Source organism: Alligator sinensis, unplaced genomic scaffold (genome assembly GCF_000455745.1).
Source record: "Alligator sinensis unplaced genomic scaffold, ASM45574v1 scaffold911_1, whole genome shotgun sequence".
Lineage (NCBI taxonomy): Eukaryota > Metazoa > Chordata > Crocodylia > Alligatoridae > Alligator > Alligator sinensis.
Window position 1 is genome coordinate 274,821 of NW_005842978.1, and position 14,300 is coordinate 289,120.

The 14,300-nt window shown below is 46.6% G+C and overlaps 1 protein-coding gene across 1 annotated transcript in view; it reads right to left on the minus strand.

Annotated features, from left to right (window-relative positions):
- RIMS2 (regulating synaptic membrane exocytosis 2) overlaps positions 1–14,300 on the minus strand; it is a 417,536-nt gene that overhangs the window by 250,417 nt on the left and 152,819 nt on the right. The window lies entirely within an intron of this gene.

A 14,300-nucleotide genomic window follows, 5' to 3' on the forward strand; every position in this document is an offset into this window, starting at 1 on the left:
ATATTTACTTGGTTTATGTAGCACATCTGTATTTTAAGAACAGGACTAGAAAGGATCTTCTGGATTATCCCAGACACACTCATCATAAGATATATACCATAAACTGACCATCACCACTTAATGTCATAATCTTACTTTGCAGTATTTAAAAAAAGCTAAACAGGAAAAGAGGAATAACTTGGATAACAGTACCCTTAAATACATAAAACTATCAATAAGAAATTTTTAAAAATGAATTTTATACATTGATTAGGCTTATTCTGTTATAACTGGCACCCCTCCAGCAACAATGGAGTTTATCAAATTGCCACAGAATTGTACAGCATTAACCTAAGCGGAAGTGGAATTTTTAAACCACTACCTACAACTAAGTCCTATACTTTTCAATGAAATTAGTTAAGAAGAAGAATGAGTCAATGGTGATTAAATGCAACAAAAAACCAAGTTTTAATTAGTATTAAAAGAGAGAGACCTACCAGAGGCAAACTCATTATGAAGAGTCTTATGTTATTAACAGCATTAAATTTCTAAAAGACTGTACTGAGACAGCAAAGTTTTCTCTAGGGCTGAAAACTTAGCCACATGCTTTGATAAAAGAGTCATTAAAATGAACGTCTGTTCATGCCTTCCATGAGGTAGTAATTGGATTCCTAGAGAAGAAAATGAAATTCCCACAGACTCCTTCAGAATAATACTGACCACCAACAACCTACATGTACAGCTCCTAGCAAGCAAACACACTACAATAAGACACATAATGGTGATTATAAACTGAACACACTAAACATCAGGGGAAAAGTACAACTAGCTTGGCACAAAACTACACGGATTACCTCAATTCTTCTTCTGGCTCTATCAGTTCAGTTTCTGAGTGGGAAGCTTGATCTGCCAAAACATCCATTGTCTCGCTTCTTTAACATTGTGGATAAACAAAGAAGTGCAACCTTAGCTTTGTAATAGATGTTACTTAGCTTAGATAACCATTTAAGAAGGTTTCAATGTTACAAATGGTGAGAAAGGGAATCAGGCATCCATATGTTGATGAAGAAACAACTTTTCTTTGACCATAAAACAAATTCTAAGGAAAGAATTCCTCCCCAAATTTGAAATTTAAAAAAGTGCATGCCTAAGGGCCATGGGCACATGTCAAAGAAAGAGAGCAAGCCCAGGGCACTCTGCCTGAGTTCTCTCTCTTTCTAATCCTTTTGTCTTCCACACTGGGGGCAGGCACATTCTCTCCAGTACACCTTCTCAAGTAGGAAATTGATTGCACTGTGGGTGAAGAATAGCCAAGAGAAGGAGGGGGGGTGAAGTGACACTGGGCAATGCAGGAATTGTCAAAGGTTTCTCCTTCCCACTGGCCAGTCAGAGGGACTGAGGAGCTGATTCATCCTGAGCACCCATCCACTAATTGAACCTGATTAGCCTGTATTCCTCCTCATGCACAATTCACTGAAATGCTTGCCCAGGAGTCTTGAGTCTCTTCATCTGCCTTACTGCCCTTCCCTCAGTCTCTTTAACTGTCATATAAGTGTTGTGTTTTTAGGATTCTGTGGGTCAGGTTGCTTAGTTCTTGTGTCAAGAAATGTTTTTTTTCAGTTGATGCCAAAATTGGCTGAGGCTTTTTTTGGTTCTTCCTCACAGCATTAATTACACACAGCTAGATTAATATGTGAAGGATAGGGTCAGATTCAACTGACCTCTAATGCAACTAAATAAGATCAAGGCAGAAAATAAGCATCTAAATCACAAAGAGTAATCTAAAATGACCCCACTCTCTACTTGTCTTTAAAACAACCTTACAAAATCCCCCTAAAAATCACTTAGGCTAAGGACAGAAATTACACAAAAACTCATATAAGTAATCAGAAACCGGTTCAAATCTGTAACACAACAGAAATTCAATGCACATAAACCTCTTTCAAAATGGCTGAAACTGGTTTAAGATAAACGTGGATGGATATAGTATCAGACTTAACTGATTTAGGTTAAATCTGTCTATTGAACTTCTGTCCCAGGTCCCCTCCAAATTCAAGTTAACTCACAGTCTCCCAGCATCCTAAGATGCTTTGCACCTCCCCCACAAACCATCCCTCACAGGTGGGCAAGCTAGCCTTGGGCCAAGCTGTATGCTCCAGCCAAGAAGGGAGGCATGCTCTAGCTTCCCTAATACTGGCTTCTAGTCTGGGTCACCACAGGCATGTGGCTGCATTTCTAGAATCAAAAGTGAATGTTTTGGTTATTGGTTCAATCTATGCACCTTATACTAATCTGTGAAGTTTGAATTGATTCAGCCTCAGGCTTTCTGATTGTCTGTACTTAGCCTTAAGCACACAGTTCTTATGGCGCATCCACTTTATCCTACAAAGACCTCTCTGCACCTAGACTTCAGCTACAGTGCATGCTCAAGAGCAATCCAGATCAAGCACCTAGGTACACAAAAAGCAGTGCTGGGAGGCACGTAAACTCTGCTTGAGTCCTCAGTTCCTTAGATCATGTGAAGATCATGACAGATGATGCTAAGTGACTGCTTGATACAGAACACATTATACAAAACACAGTCCTTACAGCAGAAGGTGGTGCTGGTGCCCACATATTGTTCAATAGCTTGGTGGAAAAAACCCTTTTGTAGGACGTAAGATGACTGGGTTCTAGTCCCTCTATACTTTGAGGGGCTCCAAAGCTACATGTCCCGTTTACTGTGCCCTAGGTGCCATTCCTCTGAAAGGACTGGTTGTGGAGCTAGGGCTACTCTACGTCTGGTGAAGCTGGCCAAAAGGGCAGCCAAAAGTGAAGAGTCATGATATTAAAAGGAGAGCAAGCAAGAGGAAGTGTGGCAACAGCACTGCCATTAAATAGTGCTAATTATCTGCCCCAGAGCCTGACAGAGGGTGCGCCTACATGTGCATTTACTCCAGCCTAAATTTACTGAGCAGTAAGCTACCGCAAAGTAAGGGTTTTTGGGTAGGTGTCTACACATGCAGAGATTAGGGAGATTTCCTCCCAGCTCTCTGCAGTTCTGCAATGGCCCCCTGCTTGCTACCAACAGGAACTAGCCCAGCAGCTAGCAGAGAGCAGTGGGCCAGGAGACAGCTATCTCCTGGCCCTGGAAGGCTGCCTGATGCTGGGGCAGGGACAATGTCCACCTGCCCCAGCAACAGGGAGCTCCTGGCCCTGGCTTCCCAATCAGGGGTATGGGAATTGGAAAGAGCTGCAGGGGTGGGGCAGGTCCCAGCCCCCTGTCCCAATCTGCCAGTGAGGCAGCTAGCAGCTAGCTCACTGCTAGCTGGCCCACCAACAGATTGGTGCAGGGGACTGTCACCTACCCCACTCCTGAAGCTCTTTTCAAGCCCTGTGCCTTGATGACTCAATTCAGACATGGGGCTGGAACCTGGCCCTGACTTGGACAGTTCCTTGCCAACCCCAGGCTGCACAAGGAAGTCTGCATGTGCAGCCTGGAGCTCACTGGGGACTGCCTGAAACAGTCCCCAGCCACCTCCAGGCTGCACGTGCTTCCCCGTGCAGCTTGGGGCTGGCTGGGAACTGTCCCAGCCAGGGGCAGGTCCCAGCCAGCTCCAGACTGGGCAGGGAACTGTCCCTGTGCAGGGAGCTCCCAGCCCCTGCTCCACAATCACAACTGTGATTGCAGAGTGGGGGCTAGTATCAAGCTCCTAGCTTCTTCCCAGCCCCAGCTACATGACTGCAAAGTGGTGAACAGGGGCTGAAAGTTCCCTGCTGCTGGGTCAGGGGGACATTTTTCCTACCCAGGCATGCAGGGCAAGGGCTGGGCAGCTTGTTCCCCACCTAGCTCCCCTGCCCCCACCAGCAGGGAGCTCCCAGTGCTGGCTCCACAGTCATGGGGCTTGGGCTGGGAGACCCTTATCTCCCAGTAGCACCTCCATGACTGTGGGACTGCTGCTGGGAGATGCTTATCTCCCATCCTGATCTCCATGGTCATGGGGCTCAGACTGGGAGAGAAGGATCTCCCAGCCTGAGCCCCATGACAACAGGGCTTAGGCTGGAAGATAAAGGTCTCCCAGCCTGAGACCCAAGTCCATGGAGCTCAGGCTAGGAAATACACATCTCCCAGCAGCAGACAGCTGTCATGGAGCTGCTGCTCAGAGATAAGGGTCTCCCATCCCCCCGACCCCCAATCATTATGGTGACGCAGGAGCTGGGAGATAAGGATCATGATCTGTGATCAGGGGGCTTGGAGCTTCCTGATGCCAGGGAAGGAGGACATAAGCCCTGCCTGGGCTCCTGTGACGGAGCCTGCCCTGGCAGCAGGCAACTCCCATGGGCAGGGAACTATCTCCCACCCCCTAATGGGCAGCTGACCGGGAGCAGATTTTGCTCCTGGTCAGGTGTTTACATGAGCTCAACAGCGCCGTTACTAATGCCGAGTAAATTTGCTACTTGCATTTGCACATAGCAAATTTACTCAGTATTAGGGAAATTTACTGTGAAGTAAGCACGTATACATGTAGATGTACATGCTTACTTTGCAGTAAACTATGCTAATGAGAAGTTAAGCATCACATGTAGAAGTGTCCAGAAGTGACTTAATTGATTCTGGTTTAAAATGCAGCCCACTCGAAGCACTGCATTGTGTTTCATACTACTACTACTGCTGACAATGGTAGCTTAGCACAAAGACATGACCTAAATTACTTAGCATATGTCTATACGGGCATTCAGGCCTTACCATAGCCCTTACTTGACAAACATCTATGTTAAGCTCATTTCCCTCAGCAGTTCTTCCTACCCCCAGGGTTTCCTGACCAGCAGTTGTTGAAGCTGAACTTTCCCCTAGCTGGGTCTTTCCTGAAATGTGTTCAGCAGTCACCTACCTAAGCAAGAAGATACATGGGGAATCCATCAGTTTCTTCTAAGCCTCTCTTCCTGTCTCTACTTCCCCGAATAACATTGAAGCACAGAAGGAGAGACCAATAATTGGTATAATTCCTAAAAAGACACTATCTTCAGGGGGTTTTTCCTTTATGGTGGAGCTCTTCTAAGGAATCACTCCACTCACTATTTCTTTTTAATGTGTGTAGAACAATAAGACAATATAGATAAAAGTGGGACGGCTTGTGCACCTCATAGTATGAGATGACAAACCCAAGACTTGTCCTAAATACTGATAGAGATTTACTTATAGGAGGAAAAGTCCTGCTTTTAAATTACTTTCAGTATGATTTTTTCTCCCAAATTCAACTGCTGTTGAAAATCTCACTCAAAATGTAATCCTAAATTACTAGGTAGGAACTCTAAAAGCCATTCCAATGGTCAAAAAAATCAACATATCCAAAACCCATGGAGTTACTTAAAGTGACTTTGAAATTTACTTAAAGTAAATTTGAAACTCCTTTACATTGCCAGCAACATTTTTGCAAATTTTTTTATTTATAAATTTAATGACATATCAGTGTGGCCTCCCACTCCTTCATTTGGTATTATCTACTTCACCATCCATCATCCAAAGGAGAGATCGAGTAGACAAAAGGGGTGGTGGCATAGCTCTCTATGTCAAGGAGAGCTATGCGTCCCTGCTAGCTGACATTGGCGACCAGGGTGGACGGCTGGAGACCCTCTGGGTTAAAATCCATGGAGAACACGGCACAGGGGACACGATGGTGGGAGTCTACTACAGACCTCCCACCCAGAATCAAGAGCTTGACCAGGAGTTCGCCAGGGAATTGGCTGAAGCCGCATGCTCCAGGTCCATGGTTGTCATGGGAGACTTCAACTACCCAGACATCTCATGGGAAGAGTGCTCAGCTAAATCCAAAAGGTTGCAAAGCTTCCTCTCATGCGTGGATGACCTCTATCTGACACAAGAGGTCTATGGGCCAACGAGAGGTAAAGCGCTTCTCAACCTGGTACTGGCAACTGGGGATTACCTAATCAGCGACCTAATGATCGAAGGGAAGCTGGGTGACAGCGACCATGAGCTGATCACTTTCACCATCTGCCATAAAGCTGGCAAGTCAGTCAGCAATACAGAAGTCCTCGACTTCAGGAATGACCAGCTTGGGAGGCTTGTCAGTGAGGCCCTAAGGGACCACAGCCCCAAGTGGAGGGGAGTTCAGGAAGAGTGGTTGCTCCTCAAGGGAGTGATCCCCGATGCACAATCTAATGCTATTCCACCTCGGAGGCAAGGCAGCAAAAGGGCACAGCAGCCCTCTTGGCTCTCCAGGGAACTAGTGGACCTCCTGCAGCTAAAAAAAGGCCTACAAAGGATGGAGGATGGGATCCACCTCCAAGGAGGGATATTCCACACTGGTCCAGACCTGCAGGGAGTGAACCAGGAAAGCCAAGGCTGCAACAGAACTCCAACTGGCTACTAGAATCAAGAATAATAAAAAGTCCTCTTTTAGATATGTGGGGAGCCAGAGGAAAAGCAAGGGCAACACTGGACCCCTGCTAAACCAGATGGAACAACTGACAATCGATGCCCAGGAAAAAGCCAACCAATTAAATGGGTACTTTGCGTCAGTCTTTCATCAGTCCCATGGGACGCCCATGACCACTATGGGGCAGGGAACCTGGGTGAGGGAGATTCCCTGCCCTCCATCAATGCTGACCTTGTGAAGGAACACCTTGAGAGGCTGGACACCTTCAAGTCAGCTGACCCTGACAATCTACACCCCAGGGTACTCAAGGAGCTGGCTAGCATCAAAGCCCAGCCCCTGGCACGGATCTTTGAGAACTCCTGGTGCTCTGGTGAAGTGCCCGAAGATTGGAAGAAGGCCAATGTGGTGCCTATCTTCAAGAAAGGGAGGAAAGTGGATCCAGCAAACTACAGACCCATCAGCCTCACCTCTACCCCAGGAAAAGTCTTGGAAAAGATTATTAAAGAGGCCATTCTTAACAGACTGGCCAACAGCAACAACCTGAGGGATAGCCAGCATGGGTTTGTTGTGGGTAGGTCTTGCTTGACAAACCTTATTTCCTTTTACAACTAGGTGACTTATCACCTGGACAAGGGAGAGGAGATTGACATCATATATCTTGACTTCAAAAAAACCTTCTATCTGGTATCCCATAATCACCTCTTGGCAAAACTGGCCAACTGTGGCCTCGGGCCCACCATGATCCACTGGCTGGGGAATTGGCTCTGTGGTCAGACCCAGAGGGTGGTGGTTGATGGAAGTTAATTGTCATGGTGCCCTGTGACCAGTGGGGTCCCCCAAGGCTCTGTCCTTTCACCCATATTGTTCAACATCTTCATTAATGATGTGGACATTGGAGTCAGAAGCAGACTGGCCAAGTTCGCCGATGATACCAAACTCTGGGGTAAAGCATCTGCACCTGAGGACAGGAGGGTGATCCAAGCGGATCTTGACAGGCTCAGGAAATGGGTGGACAAAAACCTGATGGTGTTTAACACTGAAAAATGCAATGTGATGCTGTGGCTAGTAAAGTGAGCAAAACGCTGGCTTGCATCCATAGATGCTTCCCAAACAAATCCTGGAACATCATTCTCCCATTGTACTCAGCCTTGGTGAGGCCACAGCTGGAATACTGCATCCAGTTTTGGGCTCCACAATTCAAAAAGGATGTGGAGAAACTTGAGAGGGTGCAGAGAAGAGCCACATGCATGATCAGAGGTCAGGAAAACAGACATTACGACAAGAGGCTGAGCTCTATGGGACTCTTTAGCCTTGAAAAGTGCAGGCTCAGGGGTGATCTGATGGCCACCTATAAGTTTATCGAGGTGTTCACCAGGATCTGGGGGAAGGATTGTTCACCAGAGTGCCCCAAGTGATGACAGGGTTGAACGGTTATAAACTCCTGCAAGACTGTTTCAGGCTGGACATAAGGAAGAATTTCTTCACTGTCCGAGCCCCCAAGGTCTGGAATAGCCTGCCACTAGATGTGGTTCAAGCACCTACATTGAATGCCTTCAAGAGAAAATTGGATGCTTATCTTGCTGGGGTCCTATGACCCCAGCTGACTTCCTGCCCCTTGGGCAGGGGGCTGGACTCAATGATCTTCTGAGGTCCCTTCCAGCCCTAATGTCTATGAAATCTATCTTTTCTAGGAAAAAACATGTTAGGTTAGGGATAGGAAACCTCCAGCACATGTGCCCATAGGTGGAGGAAGAAAATATGATTTGGGGGAGCTGGGTGTGCACATGCACAAGTGCACACACCCCAGCAAGTAAGTCTGTCATAGGAAAGGGGCATGGGGGACAGACTGAGGACTCTGCGGTGAGGGAGGGAGTGGGGCAAAAACAGGGCCAGGGGTGAATGGGGCCCCAGGGTCAGGGTGGGTTGTGGGAGGCTCGGAGCCTGAGCAGCTTGTCCGGGGGAGCGGGGGGGAGGCGGGGGGCAGGAGAAGAGGGTGGATTCCTGCCACTGCCCAGGATAAGTACACCACACGGTACTCCCAGGATAAGTACAGCACACGCCCCTCCGCTGTCAGTGCCCTGGCACTTGCGCAATGCCATATGCCTCCTGCGCACTGCCCGTGCTGCCTGCCCAGTGGTGGGAGGCATGTGGCATCATGCAGTTGCCAGGGGACTGGCAGCTGGGTGCGAAGCACAGCCCACAGCAGTAGCCGCCTTCACCCCGCACACAGCACAGCTCGAAGAGGCATGTGCCCCTGTGTCTGCCCTGGGGGTGGAGACAGCAGCGGCAGAAACCCCCCTGCACCCTTAGACAAGCCACCCAGGCAGCAAGTGTCCCATGATCCACCCTGGGGCTCCATTCACCCCCCCAGGGGGCCTCGAGCTGCCCGCCCACTCCCCTTCCCATCCACACATTTACCTACTCAGCTGGGTGCTGGTCCACACACAGCTGGGCTGGGCTGATTTCCCAGGTGCCTGCAGGCTCCGGCTGCTCGACTGTCTATGCATGTTCCTCCCCCTCCCCCTGCTGCACCCTCCCAGAGCCCGGGCTGCCTGCGTTTGGGGGGCACTACATCCCCTTACCCCCAGCCTTCTGCCTCCTATATACGTACCAGAGCATGGCAGGCTCAGGCATTTTACTTGCCACATGGGCCTCAGGGAAGGAGCTGGGGCTGTGCTGCCACAAGAAGGATTGGGTCCCTCATGGTTCCCCTGCTATCCGCCCCAGTACTCCAACATCTTACATGTTGAGGTTGCAGGTGTTTGTGTCACTATTAAAAATGCTGCTGACCTCTGCATTAGGTATTGTATTCTCTTATCAATGTATGGGTGACATGTGCACATAATTCTGTCACTTTCTCCCCCCACCCCCACTTTACCTTTTGTTTCCCCTTTTTACCTATTTATATTTACACTACATCCTTCTACACTTGTAGCTTCTCCCATTCCTGTTTTCCTGATCTCCAATTTTTTTTCCCCTGACGGCCTCTGCTACCTTGTATTCTACTGTAATGTCTCCCTTTAGCCTTTTTTCTCCCCTTCTCTTCCCCTTCCTCCTCCCCTCTCTGCTTTACCTCTTTGCTTTACCTTTTGTCTTTCTAATTTCTACCTATTTACATTTTAACTGACATCCTGCCACACCTTTAGCTTCTCTCATTTCTTGGAGTCTCAGAAAAGCAGAGACTCTTTATGTCTGAAGAAGGGTGACTGCACCTGAAAGGATGCTAAGAACTTTTTCCCAACTACTTAGTTGGTCTAATAAAATATATCACATCTACTCAAAATACCAAAAAAACCCCACTTCAAATAAATACTAAAAATTAGAATGACCAAGATCCTACATGGAGAGTCTCGTGATACCCTTTTTTTCAAAATTCTTTATACTAATATCTAATCCAAGGGGTTATGATGACTTTTGTTAACTACTAATTTATCTATATTGTTTCATGCTCATAACCTGGGATTTCCAAAAGTTAGTATTTTTCTCAATGTAGAAAGTTGCTCTTTCTAATTTATTCAGGATTAATGTTACTTAAGAAAGAATCTCCACCATATGAATAAACAGTATTGATCAAAGCCTATTCACACAGAAAGTCCTATAGGAGGCAAACACTGCACAAAAGTAAGCAGTTATGAAAGCTTATAACAAAAGCACACACATAACTTTTGTTTCCCAAAACAATTGGAAGCTCTTTTAGTTGCCATCCCATGTACAATATTCATGTTACTGGGTTCAATATAGAAAAAACAAGTTATAGTGGCAGGACTGTTAAAATTATAGTTCATTCAAAATTTCAAAGGCATTGATTATGTCCTTGTAACAAAGAAATGAAGAAATTAAAGTATAATTTGAGAAGAATCCCAGTAAACTATGCAAAGGTTTCTATGGCAATGGTAGTGACCATATCAGGCTTCCACTACTTCTGGAAACACTGAGCACATAACAAGAGGAATACAAAGGTACAATATCTAATAGTCACAACTTCAAGTACATGCCAGCTACTATCCAATGGAAATACCTGTCAGTGTCTGTGGAAGGTTGCTGGATTTCAATCCTTGGACATGTTGTTCTTCCACTAGCTATAGGAACTTTGCTGTTTAGCCATAGACACAAGATCCTCTGTTAGCATAACATAAATATGTATGCCTGCAAACAACTAAGATTTCTAGCACCAACTGAATTTTGATCCATTTCAGACAGAAATGTTCAGATATAAATACAGACTATCAAGTGTTAAGATCTGAAGAAGCAGTACTCTGTGACAGCACAAAGCAATCTTTGGCTAGTACCAAAAGTTCTAAAGTCAAATAGCTATACAGAAGCATAATGTTATAAAACCATTAGGTGTTAAGAAATGTTAATGGGAAAAAATAATTCAATTCAAAATAAACATCGACCCAATAAATGAAATATAATTTAAGGTATCTGAGTATTGAGTCAAGTAATATATGTCATAACTGGGGTGCGTGCAAGAGTGAGCAACTTAGATAATTATAAGGTATATCTACACTGTACTCACCAAAGTCACTGCAGAATAGTTTAGAAACACTAAACTTGGCTTGAAACTAGCTAACTTAGATACTGATAGCAGTCTAACTCACTGCACCATGTTGTCAGTGAGTTCAGCATGAACTAATTTACCCAAGACTACACTAGACTTCATGAAGTCATGGCTAGACTTATCTACCTTGCCTGCTGACTGATATGCACCTTATAGATTAACTACAAAAGATGCATAGAGAGCATAAGCTGTAGCGAACTCAAACTCACTTCACCAGATGTTGTAAGAGGACAAGCATCTCTCTCTCTTTCTATATATATATCTTAGGCCTCCTCTACATGTTACAGGTATCATGCAATTACCTTATATGACCAGCTACATGTGCAAAGTACTTAGCACACAATAAACGGCTGTTTGAGCACTCATGGTGCTCCAGCCAGGTCCCTGAGGACTGGCAAAGGGCCAACATGGTGCCCATTTTTAAGAAAGGGAGAAGGGATGAGGCAGGTAACTTTAGGCCAGTCAGTCTTACCTCTATCCTTGGGAAAACACTGGAAAAAATCATTAAAAAGCGCATTTGTGAAGGCCCAGCAGGGAAAATGCTGCTGAAAGGTAATCAGCATGGGTTTGTCACAGGTAGATCCTACCTGACAAACCTTCTACCTGACAAAGCAGGTAACATACTGCCTTGACACTGGAGCTGAGGCAGATGTCATCTACTTGGACTTTAAGAAGGCCTTTGATATTGTTTCACATCCTATTCTCATAAGGCAGCTAGCAGGCTGTGGAATCCACTTACACAGTCAGGTGGGTGGCCACCTGGCTTAGGGACCACACCCAGAGTGGTGGTGGATGGGTCATTTTGACCTGGAAAGAGGTGGGCAGTGGTGTCCCTCAGGGGTCAGTCCTTGGACCGGTGTTATTTAATACCTTCATCAGTGATTTGGATGAGGGTGTGGAGAGCACCCTGTCCACGTTTGCAGATGACACCAAGTTATGGGGAAAGGTCAGCACACTGGAGGGCAGGGAGCGGATTCAGGCTGATCTGGACAGGTTGGGTCAATGGGCGGAATGAAACAGGATGTAATTCAACAAAGAAAGATGCAAAGTACTCGACCTAGGGAGGAGAACTCCCCAGCACACCTGTAAGTTGGGGGATGACCTCCTCTGTAGCTCAGTGGCTGAGAGGGATCTTGGAGTCATAGCTGACTCCAAGATGAACATGAGCCAGCAGTGTAGCAAAGCCATCAACAAAGCCAATTGCACCTTATCGTGCATTAGCAGATGCATGACCAACAGATCGAGGGAACTGATGCTCCCCCTCTATGCAGCACTAGTCAGGCCGCAGATGGAGTACTGTGTCCAGTTCTGGGCGCTGCACTTCAAGAGGGACGCGGAGAATCTGGAGATGGTCCAGAGGAGGGCCACTTGTATGATTAGTGGCCTCTGTACAAAACCCTACGAGGGGAGGTTGAGAGATCTGGATCTCTTCAGCCTTCACAAGAGACGTCTGAGGGGAGACCTTGTAGCAGCCCATAAGTTTATCAAGGGAGGGCAACAGAGAGTTGGAGATGCACTATTTACCAGGGCACCCCTAAGAGTAACTAGGAATAATGGGTACAAACTAGTGGAAAGTAGATTCAGGTTAGACATTAGGAAGAAATTTTTCACAGTAAGGGTGGCCAGAATCTGGTGGTACTATCACATAAGATAGGTGGTACTATCACATAACTTGGAGGTCTTCAAGAGAGGCTAGATAGGCAACTAACTGGGGTCATCTGACCTCGGTCCTTTTTCTGCCTGGGGCAGGGGGTCGGACACAACGATCCTTTGTGGTCCCTTTTGACTCTACAATCTCTAATGAGTTTAAATTTGCACATGTAGCAGGGTCTCCCCTGGAGCAGGGAGCTCTGTCAGTTGATTGGGCTCCCAGCCTCAGGGGTGCACCATGCCCAACGTGAAACCCCCAGGCTTCAGTGATCACAGCTGCTGCAATCTCCCAGGCTCTGGGAGGCATGAAACCCCTGAGACTAGGAGACTGCAGCAGCCATGATGCCCAAGGTTGTAGTAGAGGGGATGATTGTGTTGGTGGCATATTAGAACCCATCACGCCTTTATGTGCATGTGTCGGGAGGGGCTGATTTAGTGAGTCCAATTTCTAAGGGGCTGAGAACTGCACTAGAGGGGGCCATGGGCCCCAGGAGCTGCAAACTCCCCTGCCTCACTGCATGTAGTACCTGTGTGCTGCCCCACTGATCCCTACTCATCACTGCTCCTCACCCTGCAACCTCACTGCACCAAACACTGCCCCACTAGTTCCCGTGTCCCTCTGTTACTGTTCTCCACTGCACTGCATGCCCCGCTGCTGCACTTAGAGCCCCCCTGCCTTCCCATTGTACCATAGGGCCTGCCACTGCTGTTCCCCATACCTCCCCACTGCAACACATAACCCCCCACTACTGCTCTCTGTGCCTCCCCTCTGCTCTCTGTGCCCCTCTGCTGCTCCCCATGTCTGCCTCCCTGGGAGCTCCAACTCACATTTAGGTCCCCAACTGTGAACCTCCCTCCCCATCCTGGTGCACCACCAGGCTACAAATTCCCCTGGCACTTCAGGCTGTGCCATGCTGCACTACCCTGATCCCTAGGGTAGAAGCAGGGGCCTGAAGGGGAAGCCAGATGCATGGGGAGCCTGAAGCCTCTAGCTGCTGCTGCAGCTGGTACAGAAGGGGGAACAGCAACCAGATGGGAACGCAAAGGCCACAATTTAACCCCTCAGGGGCTGTATGCAGCATGCAAGCCACCAGTTGGACAGCCCTGAGTTAGCACATATCTATAAGGTGCATATCTACCCTGCCTTCTGCCTCACTTCAGACTAACACAGCTAACTACCTCTCTAGACTTATCAGAATGAGTTACCTACTTTCAAACCTGCTTGCATATTTCTTCACTACATGTGTAGTCTTACATGTAGACATACTCACTATAAATAGAACATATGATGTCACAATATAGCCTACTTATTCTCATTGGAGCTACACTGATTTACACCTGAGGAAATCTGGCTCCTCACTGATATTAGTAAAGGATAGTTGCATTATTTATGAACAGCAATGCTATAGTTATACTAGTCATCACCATGACATACCAGACAATGCTATCATATCACCAGTTCATGTTAGAACAACTAGCACAGAAAGCTTATAGAGTGCTCCCAAGAATGTATTTCCTACAGTATTTCCTATTTCTTCCATCTCTAAAGCCAGACTGTTAATATGAATCCAGTTATATAGGGCTGAGAAAAAATGGAAACATGACTAATTCATGTTTAAAAAATCTAAACATCATCTAACTTGTTTTTCTTTAGTTGATATGAAAATTTTAATATAAAACTCTCTCGCAGTCTACCAAGGTTTGACACAACTGGAATATGTACTATAGGGAAA